Raw genomic sequence first — 18,420 nt, forward strand, 5'->3', positions numbered from 1 at the left:
GCAACGTCAAGGTATTGGAGTGGCCGTCACAAAGCCCAGACCTCCATCCTATAGAAAAGTTGAGGGCAGAACTGACAAAGCGTGTGCGAGCAAGGAGGCCTACAAACAATGGCTCAGTTACACCAGTTCTGTCAGGAGGAAAGGGCCAAAATTCACCCATCTTATTGTGAGAAGTTTGTGGAAGACTACCCAAAACGTTTGACCCAAGTTAAACAATTTTAAGGCAATGCTACCAAGTACTAATTGAGTGTATGTAAACTTCTGACCCACTGAGAATGTGATGAAATAAATAAAAGCTGAAATAAATTATTCTCTCTACTATTATTCTGACATTTCACATTCTTAAAATAAAGCAGTGATCCTAACAGACCTAAGAGAGTGAATTCTTACTAGGATTAAATGTCAGGAATTGTGAAACTGAGTTTAAATGTATTTGGCTAAGGTGTATGTAAACTTCCGACTTCAACTGTGCCCATCAGATAGCATTTCCGCCCAATGATATCACCTCTGTCTGTAGTAAATCCCTTAAAAAAGAGGCAGGCAATCCTGTTTTTTCCCTCTTTGCAGATTGCTATTGAGGCCCTCAATCATTTTTGCTCTACCTATCTTACCAACCATTTATCTGAATTGACAGGGGTGGCAGTGTATGGTTTCAAACCGGCAGCTTGTGGAATGCATCTTTCAAAATCTTGTGAAATATCTCAGGTCATGCTGTTGTTTTTTCCCTCGCCTGTCCACGTGATCTGAAGTGGAAGTAGGCAATCGCTCCTCTTGATATTGGTTGACCAGTTTCAGTCTGTCAGGCATGTATATTGCAGGATATCTGCTTGGATTTATTTCCCCTCTCTGACCTAAACTGCTATTTTGTTTGCTTGCCTGCGAGGAAACTAACGCCGAAGATAGAGCTTCAACACGACATCTGAAATGTCCCCTCAGCTGAGGTTATTACAAATGACAATAGATTTTCATGTTTGTCTAGTTCAGACGGGCCATTTGAATATGTTGGAATGATATGTCAATGGGTTTATTCCCCCGGACCTGTTGTTTCTCTAGAGAAAGAGTGACTTGTGATAGATGCTAAAATGTTCATACTCACGTGCTCCCCTGCCCCCCACACACTCCCATCTCTAGATAGAGGGGAATATGTGTGGGCAGGCTACCTGATGATGAAGATAACATTCAGCGAGGCAGAATTCCACTGTTGTCTTGTGTGCTGTCTTCTATTGGGAACACTGACGCACTTTGTCACAATAGTTATTCCATGGCTGATTCTCTCACCATGGAAACGATGGACAGAATCCTGCTTTGAAACTGCATTCGATTTTTCTGGCTGTTTACATTGCTGATGTTCTTTGAATCAGCATTAATAAGACTAATGGGTCTAAAAGCAACCAGATTCATCAGCAAAGTGGCTTAAATCACATTGATTGATTTGGAAGCACTCATTTAAAACGTTATCCCAATTTACGATCCACTTAAAACTACCTCCACCAGGTTGTTTAGTCTCATGACTTGACAAGTTGTTGTGGGGATTGCATTGCCTTTTTCAGTTCCTTTTTCAGTTCTGTTTCAGCTGTCTAACTGGTTCACTACCGTTGGTTCCCAAATTATAATAGAAACATTGCCTCAGATCTCAGGTCAACTTTTATTGGTCTGTCGAGGACATCTCCAAGGATCCATTAGTTCACCATTGGTTGCTCGCTTAGGTGGTCTGTGGAGTTAGATCACCCACTGCATGGTGATGATGCCAGCCAGCTGTAATACGGCTGAAGTTAAGTTACCTCCTTCCCCCCACACTAAAGTCATTGTTAATGTTGTAAATGACTATTGTATCTGGAAATGGCAGATTTTTAATGGAATATCTACATAGGCGTACAGAGGCCCATTATCAGCAACCATCACTCCTGTGTTCCAATGGCACGTTGTGTTAGCTAATCCAAGTTTATCATTTTAAAAGGCTAATTGATCATCAGAAAATCCTTTTGCAATTATGTTAGCACAGCTGAAAACTGTTGTCCTGATGAAAGAAGCAATAACACTGGCCGTCTAACATTGGAACACAGGAGTGATGGTTGCTGATAATGGGCCTCTGTACGCTAATGTAGATATTCCATTAAAAATCAGCCGTTTCTAGCTACAATAGTCATTTACAACATTAACAATGTCTACACTGTATTTCTGATCAATTTGATGTTATTTTAATGGACATAAAATCAGCCTTTCTTTCAAAATCAAGGACATTTCTAAGCAAGCCTAAACCTCTGAACGGTAGTGTACATTAGTCAGAACAGTTGACCTTTTCGTTCCATCAGTTAGTCATGTGCATATGTTTCTTTCCCTTTTAAATGTATGTTTTTTGGTTAGGCCAAATTCAATTGCTGCTTTTTGTTTTGTCTGAAAGGTCAGCTATGCCGTGTCCGTTTTGAAGTGGTGTTTAAAGTTGTTGTTGAGTCTCCTCAGCCTTGTTTTGACCAGAAACACCAGGCGCCGTCTGCCATTATCCTCCATTAAGCAGCAGTGACTCCGCTGTCCCCTCCAGCAGTGAACAAGTAACCAGAGTTTTGGGAGTGCAAAGGCTCATGAGAAAGTGTGTGTGCCCAGCGAGCCTGGCGCTGTGTGTGTATGTGAGTGAAATAGACTCCCAGCCTGCCGGCCCTTCCACGTCCCACCTGCACAACCCCACAATACCCCTTTGTTCCTGGACCACAGCACTGTGGGATAGCTGTTATTTGAGAGGCGAGGCGATGGCCACACCGTCAACCCTTTATTCAGAGGAAAGATGGTAAATTCCTGCTATCTGGTTTCATTGTCCCCACTCACTCACTGCCACTCATGAAATACACACAAGGCTTGCCACTAGTCCATAGGCTACAACTTTCAAGGCAGCACACTTGAGCCCCCCTCTGTTTGCGACCAACATGTCATCCACAGAGTAAAAGCCCAATACATGGTAGCTAAAGACCTTCCCACACTAAGTTGGATTCACTCTTTTGCGATTATTACATGTCACACTGTGCGATGTTACCAAAGAAAAAATCTTCATATCAACCTGTCCAGATTGTACAATTTGCTTTAGTTCTGTCGTCACATTCTGCGATTGGCTGTTGAGGCTACGTCAGCAGCAGTGGAGTATTTGATCTGTGCAGCGCAAGCCTCCCTGTTCATGTGTGAGTGAAGTGGAAAAACATAAATCAAATCAAATGTTATTGGTCACACACACCGTGCATCCGACCAGTAATATCTAACAAGTAATCTAACAATTTCACAACAACAACTACCTTATACACACAAGTGTAAATGAATGAATAAGAATATGTACATATAAATATATGGATGAGCGATGGCCAAACAGCATAGGCAAGATGCAGTAGATGGAATAGAGTACAGCATATACCCTAAATTACTGATCTCATATGTATGTAAACATTATATAAAGTGGCATTGTTTGAAGTGATACATTTATTACATCCACTTTTTAATTATTAAAGTGGCTAGAGTTGAGTCAGTATGTTGGCAGCAGCCACTCAATGTTAGTGATGGCAGTTTAACAGTCTGATGGCCTTGAGATAGAAGCTGTTTTTCAGTCTCTCGGTCCTAGCTGTGATGCACCTGTACTGACCTCGCCTTCTGGATGATAGCGGGGTGAACAGTCAGTGACTCGGGTGGTTGTTGTCCTTGATGATCGTTATGGCCTTCCTGTGACATCGGGTGGTGCAGGTGTCCTGGAAGGCAGGTAGTTTGCCCCCGGTGATGCGTTGTGCAGACCTTACTACCTTACTTACTACTGGCTCTGTAGAGCCTTACGGTTGTGGGTGGAGCAGTTGCTGTACCAGGCCCGACTGCTCTCGATTGTGCATCTGTAAAAGTTTGAGTGTTTTTGGTGACAAGCCAAATTTCTTCAGCCTCCTGAGGTTAGAGGCATCGTTGCGCCTTCTTCACCACGCGGTCTGTGTGGGTGGACCATTTCAGGTTGTCCGTGATGTGTACGAAAAGTAACTTAAAACTTTTCATCTTCTCCACTACTGTCCCGTCGATGTGGATAGGGGGGTGCTCCCTCTGCTGTTTCCTGAATTCCACCATCATCTCCTTTGTTTTGCTGACGTTGAGTGTGAGGTTATTTTCCTGACACCACACTCCGAGGGCCCCCACCTGGGGGAGGCCCTTCAAAGTCCAGGACCCAGTTGCACAGGGTGGGGTCAAGCTAAATGACGAGATTGGAGGGTACTATTGTGTTAAATGCTGAGCTGTTGTTGATGAACAGCATTCTTACATAGGTATTCCTCTTGTCCAGATGGGTTAGGGCAGTGTGCAGTGTGATTACGTCGTCTGTGAACCTATTGGGGCGGTAAGCAAATTGGAGTGGGTCTAGGGTGTTAGGTAGGGTGGAGGTGATATGATCCTTGACTAGTCTCTCAAAGCACTTCATGATGACGGAAGTGAGTGCTACGGGGCAATAGTCGTTTAGCTCAGTTACCTTAGCTTTCTTGGGAACAGGAACAATGGTGGCCCTCTTGAAGCATGTGGGAACAGCAGGCTGGCTTATGGATTGATTGAATATGTCTGTAAACACACCAGCCAGCTGGTCTGCGCATGCTCTGAGGACGCGGCTACGGATGCCGTCTGGGCCGACAGCATGGCGAGGTTTAACACATTTAAATGTTTTACTCACGTTGGCTGCAGTGAAGGATGGCCCGCAGGTTTTGGTAGAGGGTCGTGTCATTGGCACTGTATTGTCCTCAAAGCGAGCAAAGAAGTTGTTTAATTTGTCTGGGAGCAAGACATCGGGGTCCGCGACGGGGCTGGTTTTCTTTTTGTAGTCCGTGATTGACTGTAGACCTTGACACATACCTCTCGTGTCTGAGACGTTGAATTGTGACTCTACTTTGTCTCTATACTGACGCTTAGCTTGTTTGATTGCCTTGCGGAGGGAATAGCTACACTGTTTGTATTCGGGCATGTTTCCGGTCACCTTGCCCTGATTAAAAGCAGTGGGTCACGCTTTCAGTTTTGAACGAATGCTGCCATCAATCCACGATTTCTCGTTGGGGAAGGTTTTAATTGTCGCTGTGAGTACAACATCACCGATGCACTTGCTAATAAACTCACTCACCGAATCAGCGTATACATCAATGTTGTTGTCTGGCACTATCCAAAACATATCCCAATCCACGTGATCGAAACAATCTTGAAGTGTGGAATCAGATTGGTCGGACCAGCGTTGAACAGACCCGAGCAGTGTACTGTCGCAAATATGGGATTGGAACAGTAGCATCATAATGTATGATGCAACAAATTTGTCTAAACAGCATTGTTGTCTGAAAAGCATCTAAACAATGTTTTTTACTGATGGGAAATAAAGGTCTTCACAACTTTGTTCCTCAATTTCATCTTTTATTGTAAAAGATAAATGCGAACATCATCTTCTAGGCATCATACTGAACACATCCGCATCTAAACTCATTCCATAAACCATCCAGTCTAAATAACAGGTTGCGCGGACACTAAAACAAAACAGAGACATCGGGGTCCGCGACCTACCAACTTGACTTGTTTACAATGTACCACATCTCTGGTGAGCACAAAGGAGGAATGTACTATTGTTTAGAAAAAAGATGCGTGTCTGCTAAACTAACTGGAGCTAAATTCTTTATGGTGGCAGCCATGTTTGTTTATGTTTGACAAATGAAAACTCCCGATTCCCAGAATGCCATTTACTATAAGTAAATAATAAATAATAAACAAAGTAAAAGTCAAAGATGGCTGCGCCCAATACCTGAAAAATATAAACTTAGTTTGGCAACTTTCATATTACAAATCTTCGATGTACTTTTCACAAGTGTACACATGAACCGGAGCACATGACTTCACAAGTCATTTACAGTTTTTCGACAAATCACAAAACAAAATGTTATCACCTCACAGATCCTCACCCCAAATACAAACGTACTGTCTAGCCTAACCGTAGCGTGAAAGCTAAACATGGTTGCCAGATTTGGAGGAAACCATTTTGGGGGGTAATTTCATTTGTTGGGGATTTTCAAGTCGATTGGGGGTTGAAATGGGGGAAAGTATCATGGGAGGGATATGATGCAGGAAATATTACTATGATGGGGAATTTATCAATAAATGGGAGGCAAACACAGGAGAAGTGTATAAGCTAAATAAATATACTCTGGAAAGGAGGGTCTGAGCTGGCAACCCTGAGGTACCATGGTTACAACCTGATGCCGCGTTCAAGACAACTAGGGACTCTGGAAAAAACGAGCTCCGACTGGAAGAAATATTATTGAACGATCCAACTCGGAATTCCAACTCGGGCCTCTTTCACACTGTCAACATCATCGCAGAGTCAGGAAGTTAGAGGACTAATCCTTCGGGGGTAATCTTGATCATCAAGCAGACCCAAACTGATGAGATTTGTATCGAAACAAAACAAACAACGGAACAATACACTCCTGCATTTATCACTCAGTTGTAACGATGTGCGCTGAGAGTCGAGAAGCAAGTTCAGGGAATGAGTGGTAAGAAATAAACACAACATAATAAGAAATACGGACAACTGCCAGACGTGACACAAGAACAGAAACTACAATGCCCCGGCGTAGGAACCAAAGGGAGTGACATATGTAGGGAAGGTAATCAGGGAAGTGATAGAATCCAGGTGAGTCTGATGACGCGCAGTTGCGCGTGATGATGGTGACAGGTGTGTGCCATAACAAGCAACCTGGTGACCTAGAGGCTGGAGAGGGAGCACACGTGACATCGATACACTTCTATATATCACTCGAGTTGTGTAAACTTAAATCCAAAAACCTCAAAGGACTGGTAGTTCCCTCATTTTGACACATGACTCACATAGTGATTGTGTAAAAACAACAACTCTACTGGTTAAAAAATAAAACAACAATTTAAAATAAGAATATAATAACTCCATAAAGTAACATTTTTACCCATAACTGATTTAAGGAATAGAAAAATAGACTAGAGACAGTTCTATCTCGGGGTCCAAATCACACAACTATTAATTATGAACTTCTCTGTAAATATCAGTATTATAAATTACCTTCAAATCAGTATAACAAATTACTTTAAATCATCAACCATCCATCTCTCGGCTTTCCAGTGAGTGCGATCAAACCAAACTAGAAAGTCAGGACAGAGGTCAGAGGTCATTCAAGCCCTTCAAATAAGTGTTTCTTTCTATATTAGATTAATTATTTAAAAACAGTCAAACATGTCATACATGTCATACATTTCGTATCCCAGGTTACAGTTTCTTCAGCACATTCCTTATCAAAAGAATACACATTCAAATAAAACTCAGAAAATAAAATGTTTACCCTCCATCATCAGGCCTTATTTAATGTGGGAGCTCCCTTAACATACTGTAGTGTGTAACATACGGTAGTGGACTTCCATCAGTCCTGGAAGAAAGAATCCTTCTCAAAACACATCAGATAATATAGTGTCCCATTACGAGGAATAGACACCTAAAGATAACAATCCAAGAGCCCCTTTCTGGTAATCCTATCATGTTAACCTGATTCTTTGATTTAGTCAAAATCTAAAACTTGTTTTAACAAATATAGGACCTTCAAAAGGTTTACGTAGTCAGCTCAATATTCATCAGCTCAATATTCAGTACTGAACATTTACTTTGGATACTTGCCACTGTTCCACGTAATGGAAACCACTGTTCCACATAATTGTTTTAAATGACATTACCTTCCTGCTCAAATTCACAAGTGTTACCTACTAAACTACAAAACCTAGCAACAATAATCAGAAACTGTCAAAGAACATTTCCGATTCAACTATTCAGACCTCTGCTTCAAATGTCCCACTGCGTCCCTTACAACCTGATATAGCCCAGCGAGCATTAAAGTCTATCCCAAAACCACTAATAACATATTTCCATTCACATTATTACAAGGTATTGTTTTCATTTGAGTCTACCCAAACAATATTACTATGTATTTTTAATACCAACCTCCATAGGATTTTCCCTCTCTGCTTCACACTTAAGCGTTTATTGTTAAAATATTAACATGTGGTGCGCCAAATCCACAAAATACATCAGCCAATTCCTAAGGGAAAAGATACATTTCAATGGGAGTTAAAATAGTTCACAATACTTGAGCGTCGTTCTGCCCACAACTTCAATTCAGTGAGTAACATAGACCCAATACTATTGAAATGACCAGTACATCCCTCAAATATCCCAATTATAATGGTTTGTAGTCTTAACACCTGGCACATAATAACGACAATTACCACAAAATGGCCTTAAAGTTCATCCAAGTGTTTCTTTGCAAAGATTTCACATGTGCGAAGGAGATTTAGCAGTCAAAGAGTTGAATCAACTTTAATTGATTTGGAAACATTCATTGATTTGGCAAGATCTGGGAAGGTCAATGAAAGCAGATTATATTTTTGCTTGTGACATAATGACATTTCTTCATTACATCACATTTACACTGCAATGATTTTTAATTTGATGGAAACCCTCATTTGGTTTCTTATGTCATTATAAGCTACAGTTGAAGTCGGAAGTTTACATACACCTTGGCCAAATACATTTAAACTCAGTTTTTCACAATTCCTGTGTCACGTTCTGACCTTTATTTCCTTTGTTTTGTATTTATTTAGTATGGTCAGGGCGTGAGTTGGGTGGGCAGTCTATGTTTGTTTTTCTAGGTTTTGGGTATTTCTATGTTTCGGCCTAGTATGGTTCTCAATCAGAGGCAGGTGTCATTAGTTGTCTCTGATTGAGAATCATACTTAGGTAGCCTGGGTTTCACTGTGTGTTTGTGGGTGATTGTTCCTGTCTCTGTGTTTGCAACAGATAGGACTGTTTTTGGTTTTCGCACATTTATTGTGTTGTTAGTTATTTCATGTATAGTTCCTTCATTAAAGAACATGAATAACCACCACGCCGCATGTTGGTCCGCCTCTCCTTCACCACAGGAAAACCCTTACATCCTGACATTTAATCCTAGTTAAAATTCACTGTTTTAGGTCAGTTAGGATCACCACTTTATTTTAAGAATGTGAAATGTCAGAATAATAGTAGAGAGAATTATTTATTTCAGCTTTTATTTATTTCATCACATTCCCAGTGGGTCAGAAGTTTATATACACTCAATTAGTACTTGGTAGCATTGCCTTTAAATTGTTTAACTTGGATCAAACGTTTCGGGTAGCCTTCCACAAGCTCCCCACAATAAGTTGGGTGAATTTTGGCCCATTCCTCCTGAGAGAGCGGGTGTAACTGAGTCAGGTTTGTTGGCCTCCTTGCTCACACACACTTTTTCAGTTCTGCCCACAAATGTTCTATAGGATTTAGGTCAGGGCTTTGTGATGGCCACTCCAATACCTTGACGTTGCTGTCCTTAAGCCAGTTTGCCACAACTTTGGAAGTATGCTTGGAGTCATTGTCCATTTGGAAGACCCATTTGCGCCCAAGCTTTAACTTCCTGACTGACGTCTTGAGATGTTGCTTCAATATATCCACATTTTCTTTCTCATGATGCCATCTATTTTGTGAAATGCGCCAGTCCCTCCTGCAGCAAAGCACCCCCACAACATGATGCTGCCACCCCGTGCTTCACGGTTGGGATGGTGTTCTTCAGCTTGCAGGCCTCCCTGTTTTTCCGCCTAACTAAATGATGGTGGTTATGGCCAAAAAGTTATATTTTTGTTTCATAAGACCAGAGGACATTTCTCCAAAAAGTACGCTCTTTGTCCCCATGTGCAGTTGCAAACCGTTGTCTGGCTTTTTTATAGCGGTTTTGGAGCAGTGGCTTCTTCCTTGCTGAGCGGCCTTTCAGGTTATGTCGATATAAGACTTGTTTTACTGTGGATATAGATACTTTTGTACCGGTTTCCTCCAGCATCTTCACAAGGTCCTTTGCTGTTGTTCTGGGATTGATTTGCACTTTTAGCACCAAAATACGTTCATCTCTAGGAGACAGAACACGTCTCCTTCCTGAGCGGTATGACGGCTGCGTGGTCCCATGGTGTTTATACTTGCATACTATTGTTTGTACAGATGAACGTGGTACCTTCAGGCATTTGGAAATTGCTCCCAAGGATGAACCAGACTTGTGGAGGTCTACAATTTTTTTCTGAGATCTTGGCTGATTTCTTTTGATTTTCCCATGATGTCAAGCAAAGAGGCACTGAGTTCACCTCCAATTGACTCAAGTGATGTCAATTAGCGCATCAGAAGCTTCTAAAGCCATGACATTTTCCAATTTGTTTAAAGGCACAGTCTACTTAGTGTATGTAAACTTCTGACCCACTCGAATTGTGATACAGTGAATTATAAGTGAAATAATCTGTCTGTAAACAATTGTTGGAAAAAGTACTTGTGTCATGCACAAAGTAGATGTCCTAACCGACTTTCCAAAACTATAGTTTGTTAACAAGAAATGTGTGGAGTAGTTAAAAAATGAGTTTTAATGACTCCAACCTAAGTGTATGTAAACTTCTGACTTCAACTGTATACATTACAAAATCCGTGTGTGTGTGTGTGTGTGTGTGTATGCATGTGTCTGTGCCTATGTTTGTGTTGCTTCACAGTCCCCAATGTTCCATAAGGTGTTTTTTTGTCTGTTTAGCTAATTATACTGCTTGCATGAGTTACTTGATGTGGAAAAGAGTTGCATGACTATTTAGTACTGTGTGCCTTCCATAGTCTGTTCTGGACTTGGGGACTGTGAAGAGACCTCTTGTGGCATGTCTTATGGGGTATGAATGGGTGTCCGAGCTGTGCGGCAGTAGTTCAAATAGACAGCTCGGATCATTCAACATACCTCTCATAAATACAAGCAGTGAGGAAGTCAATCTCACCTCCACTTTGAGCCAGGAGAGATTCACATGCATATTAATGTTAATGTTCTCTTAATGCTCTCTGTGTACATCTGTGTACACTGCATCTCAGTGCAAGAGGCATCACTGCAGCACCAGTCCCTCCTGCAGCAAAGCACCCCCACAACATGATGATGCAACCCCCGTGCTTCACAGTTGGGATGGTGTTCTTCGGCTTGCAAGCCTCCCCCTTTTTCCTCCAAACATAACAATGTCCATTATGGCCAAACAGTTCTATTTTTGTTTCCTCAGACCAGAGACATTTCTCCAAAAAGTACTATCTTTGTCCCCATGTGCAGTTGCAAACCGTAGTCTTGCATTTTATAGCGGTTTTGGAGCAGTGGCTTCTTCCATGCTGAGCGGCCTTTCAGGTTATGTCGATATAGGACTCGTTTTACCGTGGATATAGATATGATTCCATATGTGTTATTTCATAGTTTTTATGTCTTCACTATTATTCTACAATGTAGAAAATAATAAAATAACGGTAAACCCTTGAATGAGTTGGTGTGTCCAAACTTTTGACTGGTACTGTATGTGTCCATTGCAATCCATGCAAGTATTCAAATTACACCAAATCGTGTTAGTCACATATGCAGAATGCACCAGGTGTAGACTTTACAGTGAAATGCTTACTTACGAGCCCCTAACCAACAATTCAGTAAAAAAAAAAATTAATTGGAATGCATGATTTGTCACCAGTACTTGAAAACGTGGTTAGAACAGTAAATACATTAGTAGAAACGACAACAAAATATACAGAAACTATGGCACTTACTTTGATAGGAACGCACATTCAAAGTTATTATTTGTAATGAAAACGATAATTAAGGCAAAACAGCATAAAAGGCAATGCGGTCGCCAGCCAGAAAATGTGTGAAAAAAGTTTGTCTGACTAGAGATGCGCACTGGGGAAGTGCTTGATGACCGGCTCAGTAAAGCCTCAAAAATAAATTGACCGCAAAGGTGAAATGGGTTACTTCTTATGTGGGTTAATGAGGAGGCGGAACACATCTAAATTAAAACTGATGTTGGAAAATAAAACTTGTTTGAAAATCATTTGAAATTGACAAGTTGAAACAGCCTGCGCTAATTATCTATAGGCTAACTGTCCGGTTACATAACAATCACGTTTTGGAACAGTGAATGCATTCTGACAACATCACGCACATACAAATACTCACACTGTGGCGACCGTTAGAGATATTTGGAACTCAAGCGTGAAAAGCTCAAGCGGCAGACCTAGACCCTGTCACACGTCACACTGAATGAGCCAAGATGTCCAACATGGCATAACATAGCTAAAATCATACAGTCTGTGCGGGCCTTAGCTTCTTGGCGCTACCCATCCCGTTAGCGGGATCATTTTCGTCAGCAACCGCTGAATAGCAGAGCGCAACAGTCAAATAATATTACTAAAAAATATTCATATTCATGAAATCACAAGTGCAATATTGCAAAACACAGTTTAGCCTTTTGTTAATCCACCTGTCGTCTCAGATTTTGAAATTATACTTTACAGCGAAAGCAATCCAAGCGTTTGTGTAAGTTTATCGATAGCATAGCATAACATAGTGTACACTTAGCATCAGGAAGCTTGGTCACGAAAATCAGAAAAGCAATAAAATTAATCGTTTACCTTTGAAGATCTTCGGATGTTTTCACTCACGAGACTCCCAGTTACACAACAAATGTTCCTTTTGTTCCATAAAGATTATTTTTTTACCCAAAATACCAACGTTTTTTTGTTGCGTTATGTTCAGAAATCCACAGGAAAGAGCAGTCACGACAAAGCAGACGTATATTCCAAATTATATCCATAATGTCCACAGAAACATGTCAAACGTTTTTTATAATAAATCCTCATGTTGTTTTTAAAATATATATTTGATAATATATCAACCGAGTGTGTAGGTTTTTCAATAACAGCGGGAGGAACAATGGCCGCTTTACTCGGTTGCGCAAAAACTCACTCTGAGAGCCCCCACCTATCAACTTACGCAATGTGATCCTTCACGCTCATTTTTCAAAACACAAGCCTGAAACTATGTCTAAAGACTGTTGACACCTCAGGGAAGCCATAGAAAAAGGAATCTGGTTGATATCCCTTTAAATGGAGGATAGGCTTGCATAGGAACAGAGAGGTTTCAAAATAAGAGGCACTTCCTGATTGGATTTTCCTCAGGCTTTCGCCTGCAATATCAGTTATGTTATACTCACAGACAATATTTTTACAGTTTTGGAAACTTTAGAGTGTTTTCTATCATAATCTGACAATTACAGTGCCTTGCGAATGTATTCGGCCCCCTTGAACTTTGCGACCTTTTGCCACATTTCAGGCTTCAAACATAAAGATATAAAACTGTATTTTTTTGTGAAGAATCAACAACAAGTGGGACACAATCATGAAGTGGAACAACATTTATTGGATATTTCAAACTTTTTTAACAAATCAAAAACTGAAAAATTGGGCGTGCAAAATTTTTCAGCCCCCTTAAGTTAATACTTTGTAGCGCCACCTTTTGCTGCGATTACAGCTGTAAGTCGCTTGGGGTATGTCTCTATCAGTTTTGCACATCGAGAGACTGAAATTTTTTCCCATTCCTCCTTGCAAAACAGCTCGAGCTCAGTGAGGTTGGATGGAGAGCATTTGTGAACAGCAGTTTTCAGTTCTTTCCACAGATTCTCGATTGGATTCAGGTCTGGACTTTGACTTGTCCATTCGAACACCTGGATATGTTTATTTTTGAACCATTCCATTGTAGATTTTGCTTTATGTTTTGGATCATTGTCTTGTTGGAAGACAAATCTCCGTCCCAGTCTCAGGTCTTTTGCAGACTCCATCAGGTTTTCTTCCAGAATGGTCCTGTATTTGGCTCCATCCATCTTCCCATCAATTTTAACCATCTTCCCTGTCCCTGCTGAAGAAAAGCAGGCCCAAACCATGATGCTGCCACCACCATGTTTGACAGTGGGGATGGTGTGTTCAGGGTGTTGCTTTTACGCCAAACATAACGTTTTGCATTGTTGCCAAAAAGTTCAATTTTGGTTTCATCTGACCAGAGCACCTTCTTCCACATGTTTGGTGTGTCTCCCAGGTGGCTTGTGGCAAACTTTAAACTACACTTTTTATGGATATCTTTAAGAAATGGCTTTCTTCTTGCCACTCTTCCATAAAGGCCAGATTTGTGCAATATACGACTGATTGTTGTCCTATGGACAGAGTCTCCCACCTCAGCTGTAGATCTCTGCAGTTCATCCAGAGTGATCATGAGCCTCTTGGCTGTATCTCTGATCAGTCTTCTCCTTGTATGAGCTGAAAGTTTAGAGGGACGGCCAGGTCTTGGTAGATTTGCAGTGGTCTGATACTCCTTCCATTTCAATATTATCGCTTGCACAGTGCTCCTTGGGATGTTTAAAGCTTGGGAAATCTTTTTGTATCCAAATCCGGCTTTAAACTTCTTCACAACAGTATCTCGGACCTGCCTGGTGTGTTCCTTGTTCTTCATGATGCTCTCTGCGCTTTTAACGGACCTCTGAGACTATCACAGTGCAGGTGCATTTATACGGAGACTTGATTACACACAGGTGGATTGTATTTATCATCATTAGTCATTTAGGTCAACATTGGATCATTCAGAGATCCTCACTGAACTTCTGGAGAGAGTTTGCTGCACTGAAAGTAAAGGGGCTGAATAATTTTGCACGCCCAATTTTTCAGTTTTTGATTTGTTAAAAAAGTTTGAAATATCCAATAAATGTCGTTCCACTTCATGATTGTGTCCCACTTGTTGTTGATTCTTCACAAAAAAATACAGTTTTATATCTTTATGTTTGAAGCCTGAAATGTGGCAAAAGGTTGCAAAGTTCAAGGGGGCCGAATACTTTCGCAAGGCACTGTATATGCATATTCTAGTTTCTGGGGCTGAGAAATTGGCAGTTTCAAATGGGTATTTTTTTTTGTTGCCAAAAACAAAAATACTGCCCCCTACACGCAAAAGGTTAAGCCTACACATTAAAAGGATAGTTCTGGATTTAGCCCTTTATCTACTTTCCCAGAGTCAGATGAACTTGTGGATACCATTGTTATTTCACTATTTGCAGTTTTATGGAAGTTGCATTCTAGCTTTTGCGCAACTGCTAACTAGCATTAGGACAATGACTGGAAGTCTTTAGGAACAGCTAAGATGATAGCTGTTCCTATAGACTTCGTCATTGTGCTAACATACCTTACACTAGATAGCACTGGCTCGCGAAACATAAATGTGGTATCCACGAGTACATCTGACTCTGATCCTTGAAGCAATTTCACTAACAATTACAAACCATCAACCTCACATAAACATTTGCCCCATATTTATTTATTTTATTTAACCTTTATTTAACTAGGCAAGTCAGTTAAGAACAAATTCTTACATTATAAACATTATAAACCAGCATCAGGACATCAATAAGCTGCTCCCTAACATTATAAACCTGCATCAGGACATCAATAAAGTACTCCCTAACATTATAAACCTGCATCAGGACATCAATAAGCTGTTCCCAAACATTATAAACCAGCATCAGGACATCAATAAGCTGCTCCCTAACATTATAAACCTGCATCAGGACATCAATAAAGTACTCCCTAACATTATAAACCTGCATCAGGACATCAATAATCTGCTACCTAACATTATAAACCTGCATCAGGACATCAATAAACTGCTCCCAAACATTATAAACCAGCATCAGGACATCAATAAGCTGCTCCCTAACATTATAAACCTGCATCAGGACATCAATAATCTGCTCCATAACATTATAAACCTGCATCAGGACATCAATAAGCTGCTCCCAAAAATTATAAACCTGCATCAGGACATCAATAAACTGCTCCCTAACATTATAAACCTGCATCAGGACATCAATAATCTGCTCCATAACATTATAAACCTTCATCAGGACATCAATAAGCTGCTCCCAAACATTATAAACCTGCATCAGGACATCAATAAACTGCTCCCTAACATTATAAACCTGCATCAGGACATCAATAATATACTCCCAGATTTTATAAACCTGCATCAGGACATCATTAATCTGCACCCAGACATTATACACCTGCATCAGGACATCAATAAGCTGCTCCCAAACATTATAAACCTGCATCAGGATATCAATAAGCTGCTCCCTAACATTATAAACCTGCATCAGGACATCAATAAGCTGCTCCCTAACATTACAAACCTGCATCAGGACATCAATAAACTGCTCCCTAACATTATAAACCTGCATCAGGACATAAATAAATTGCTCCCTAACATTATAAACCTGCATCAGGACATCAATAAGCTGCTCCCTAACATTATAAACCAGCATCAGGACATCAATAAATTGCTCCCAGACATTATAAACCATCAGGACATCAATAAGCTACTCCCAGACATTATAAACCGGCATCAGGACATCAATAAGCTGCTCCCAAACATTATAAACCAGCATCAGGACATCAATAATCTGCTCCCAAACATTATAAACCTGCATCAGGACATCAATAACCTGCTCCCAAACATTGTAAACCTGCATCAGGACATCAATAAGATGCTCCCAAACATTATAAACCTGCATCAGGACATCAGTAAACTGCTACCTAACATTATAAACCTGCGTCAGGACATCAATAATCTGCTACCTAACATTATAAACCTGCATCAGGACATCAATAATCTGCTACCTAACATTATAAACCTGCATCAGGACATCAATAAACTGCTCCCAAACATTATAAACCAGCATCAGGACATCAATAAGCTGCTCCCTAACATTATAAACCTGCATCAGGTCATCAATAATCTGCTCCATAACATTATAAACCTTCATCAGGACATCAATAAGCTGCTCCCTAACATTACAAACCTGCATCAGGACATCAATAAGCTGCTCCCTAACATTACAAACCTGCATCGGGACATCAATAAACTGCTCCCTAACATTATAAACCTGCATCAGGACATCAATAAGCTGCTCCCTAACATTACAAACCTGCATCAGGACATCAATAAACTGCTCCCTAACATTATAAACCTGCATCAGGACATCAATAAGCTGCTCACAAACATTACAAACCTGCATCAGGACATCAATAACCTGCTCCCAAACATTATAAACCTGCATCAGGACATCAATAAGCTGTTCCCAAACATTATAAACCAGCATCAGGACATCAATAAGCTGCTCCCTAACATTATAAACCTGCATCAGGACATCAATAAAGTACTCCCTAACATTATAAACCTGCATCAGGACATCAATAAGCTGTTCCCAAACATTATAAACCAGCATCAGGACATCAATAAGCTGCTCCCTAACATTATAAACCTGCATCAGGACATCAATAAAGTACTCCCTAACATTATAAACCTGCATCAGGACATCAATAACCTGCTCCCTAACATTATAAACCTGCATCAGGACATCAATAATCTGCTACCTAACATTATAAACCTGCATCAGGACATCAATAAACTGCTCCCTAACATTATAAACCTGCATCAGGACATCAATAAGCTGCTCCCTAACATTATAAACCAGCATCAGGACATCAATAAATTGCTCCCAGACATTATAAACCATCAGGACATCAATAAGCTACTCCCAGACATTATAAACCGGCATCAGGACATCAATAAGCTGCTCCCAAACATTATAAACCAGCATCAGGACATCAATAATCTGCTCCCAAACATTATAAACCTGCATCAGGACATCAATAACCTGCTCCCAAACATTGTAAACCTGCATCAGGACATCAATAAGATGCTCCCAAACATTATAAACCTGCATCAGGACATCAGTAAACTGCTACCTAACATTACAAACCTGCGTCAGGACATCAATAATCTGCTACCTAACATTATAAACCTGCATCAGGACATCAATAATCTGCTACCTAACATTATAAACCTGCATCAGGACATCAATAAACTGCTCCCAAACATTATAAACCAGCATCAGGACATCAATAAGCTGCTCCCTAACATTATAAACCTGCATCAGGACATCAATAATCTGCTCCATAACATTATAAACCTTCATCAGGACATCAATAAGCTGCTCCCTAACATTACAAACCTGCATCAGGACATCAATAAGCTGCTCCCTAACATTACAAACCTGCATCGGGACATCAATAAACTGCTCCCTAACATTATAAACCTGCATCAGGACATCAATAAGCTGCTCCCTAACATTACAAACCTGCATCAGGACATCAATAAACTGCTCCCTAACATTATAAACCTGCATCAGGACATCAATAAGCTGCTCACAAACATTACAAACCTGCATCAGGACATCAATAACCTGCTCCCAAACATTATAAACCTGCATCAGGACATCAATAAGCTGTTCCCAAACATTATAAACCAGCATCAGGACATCAATAAGCTGCTCCCTAACATTATAAACCTGCATCAGGACATCAATAAAGTACTCCCTAACATTATAAACCTGCATCAGGACATCAATAAGCTGTTCCCAAACATTATAAACCAGCATCAGGAC

Source organism: Oncorhynchus mykiss, chromosome 29 (assembly GCF_057628025.1).
Source record: "Oncorhynchus mykiss isolate SJ-2025 chromosome 29, ASM5762802v1, whole genome shotgun sequence".
Taxonomy (NCBI): Eukaryota; Metazoa; Chordata; class Actinopteri; order Salmoniformes; family Salmonidae; genus Oncorhynchus; species Oncorhynchus mykiss.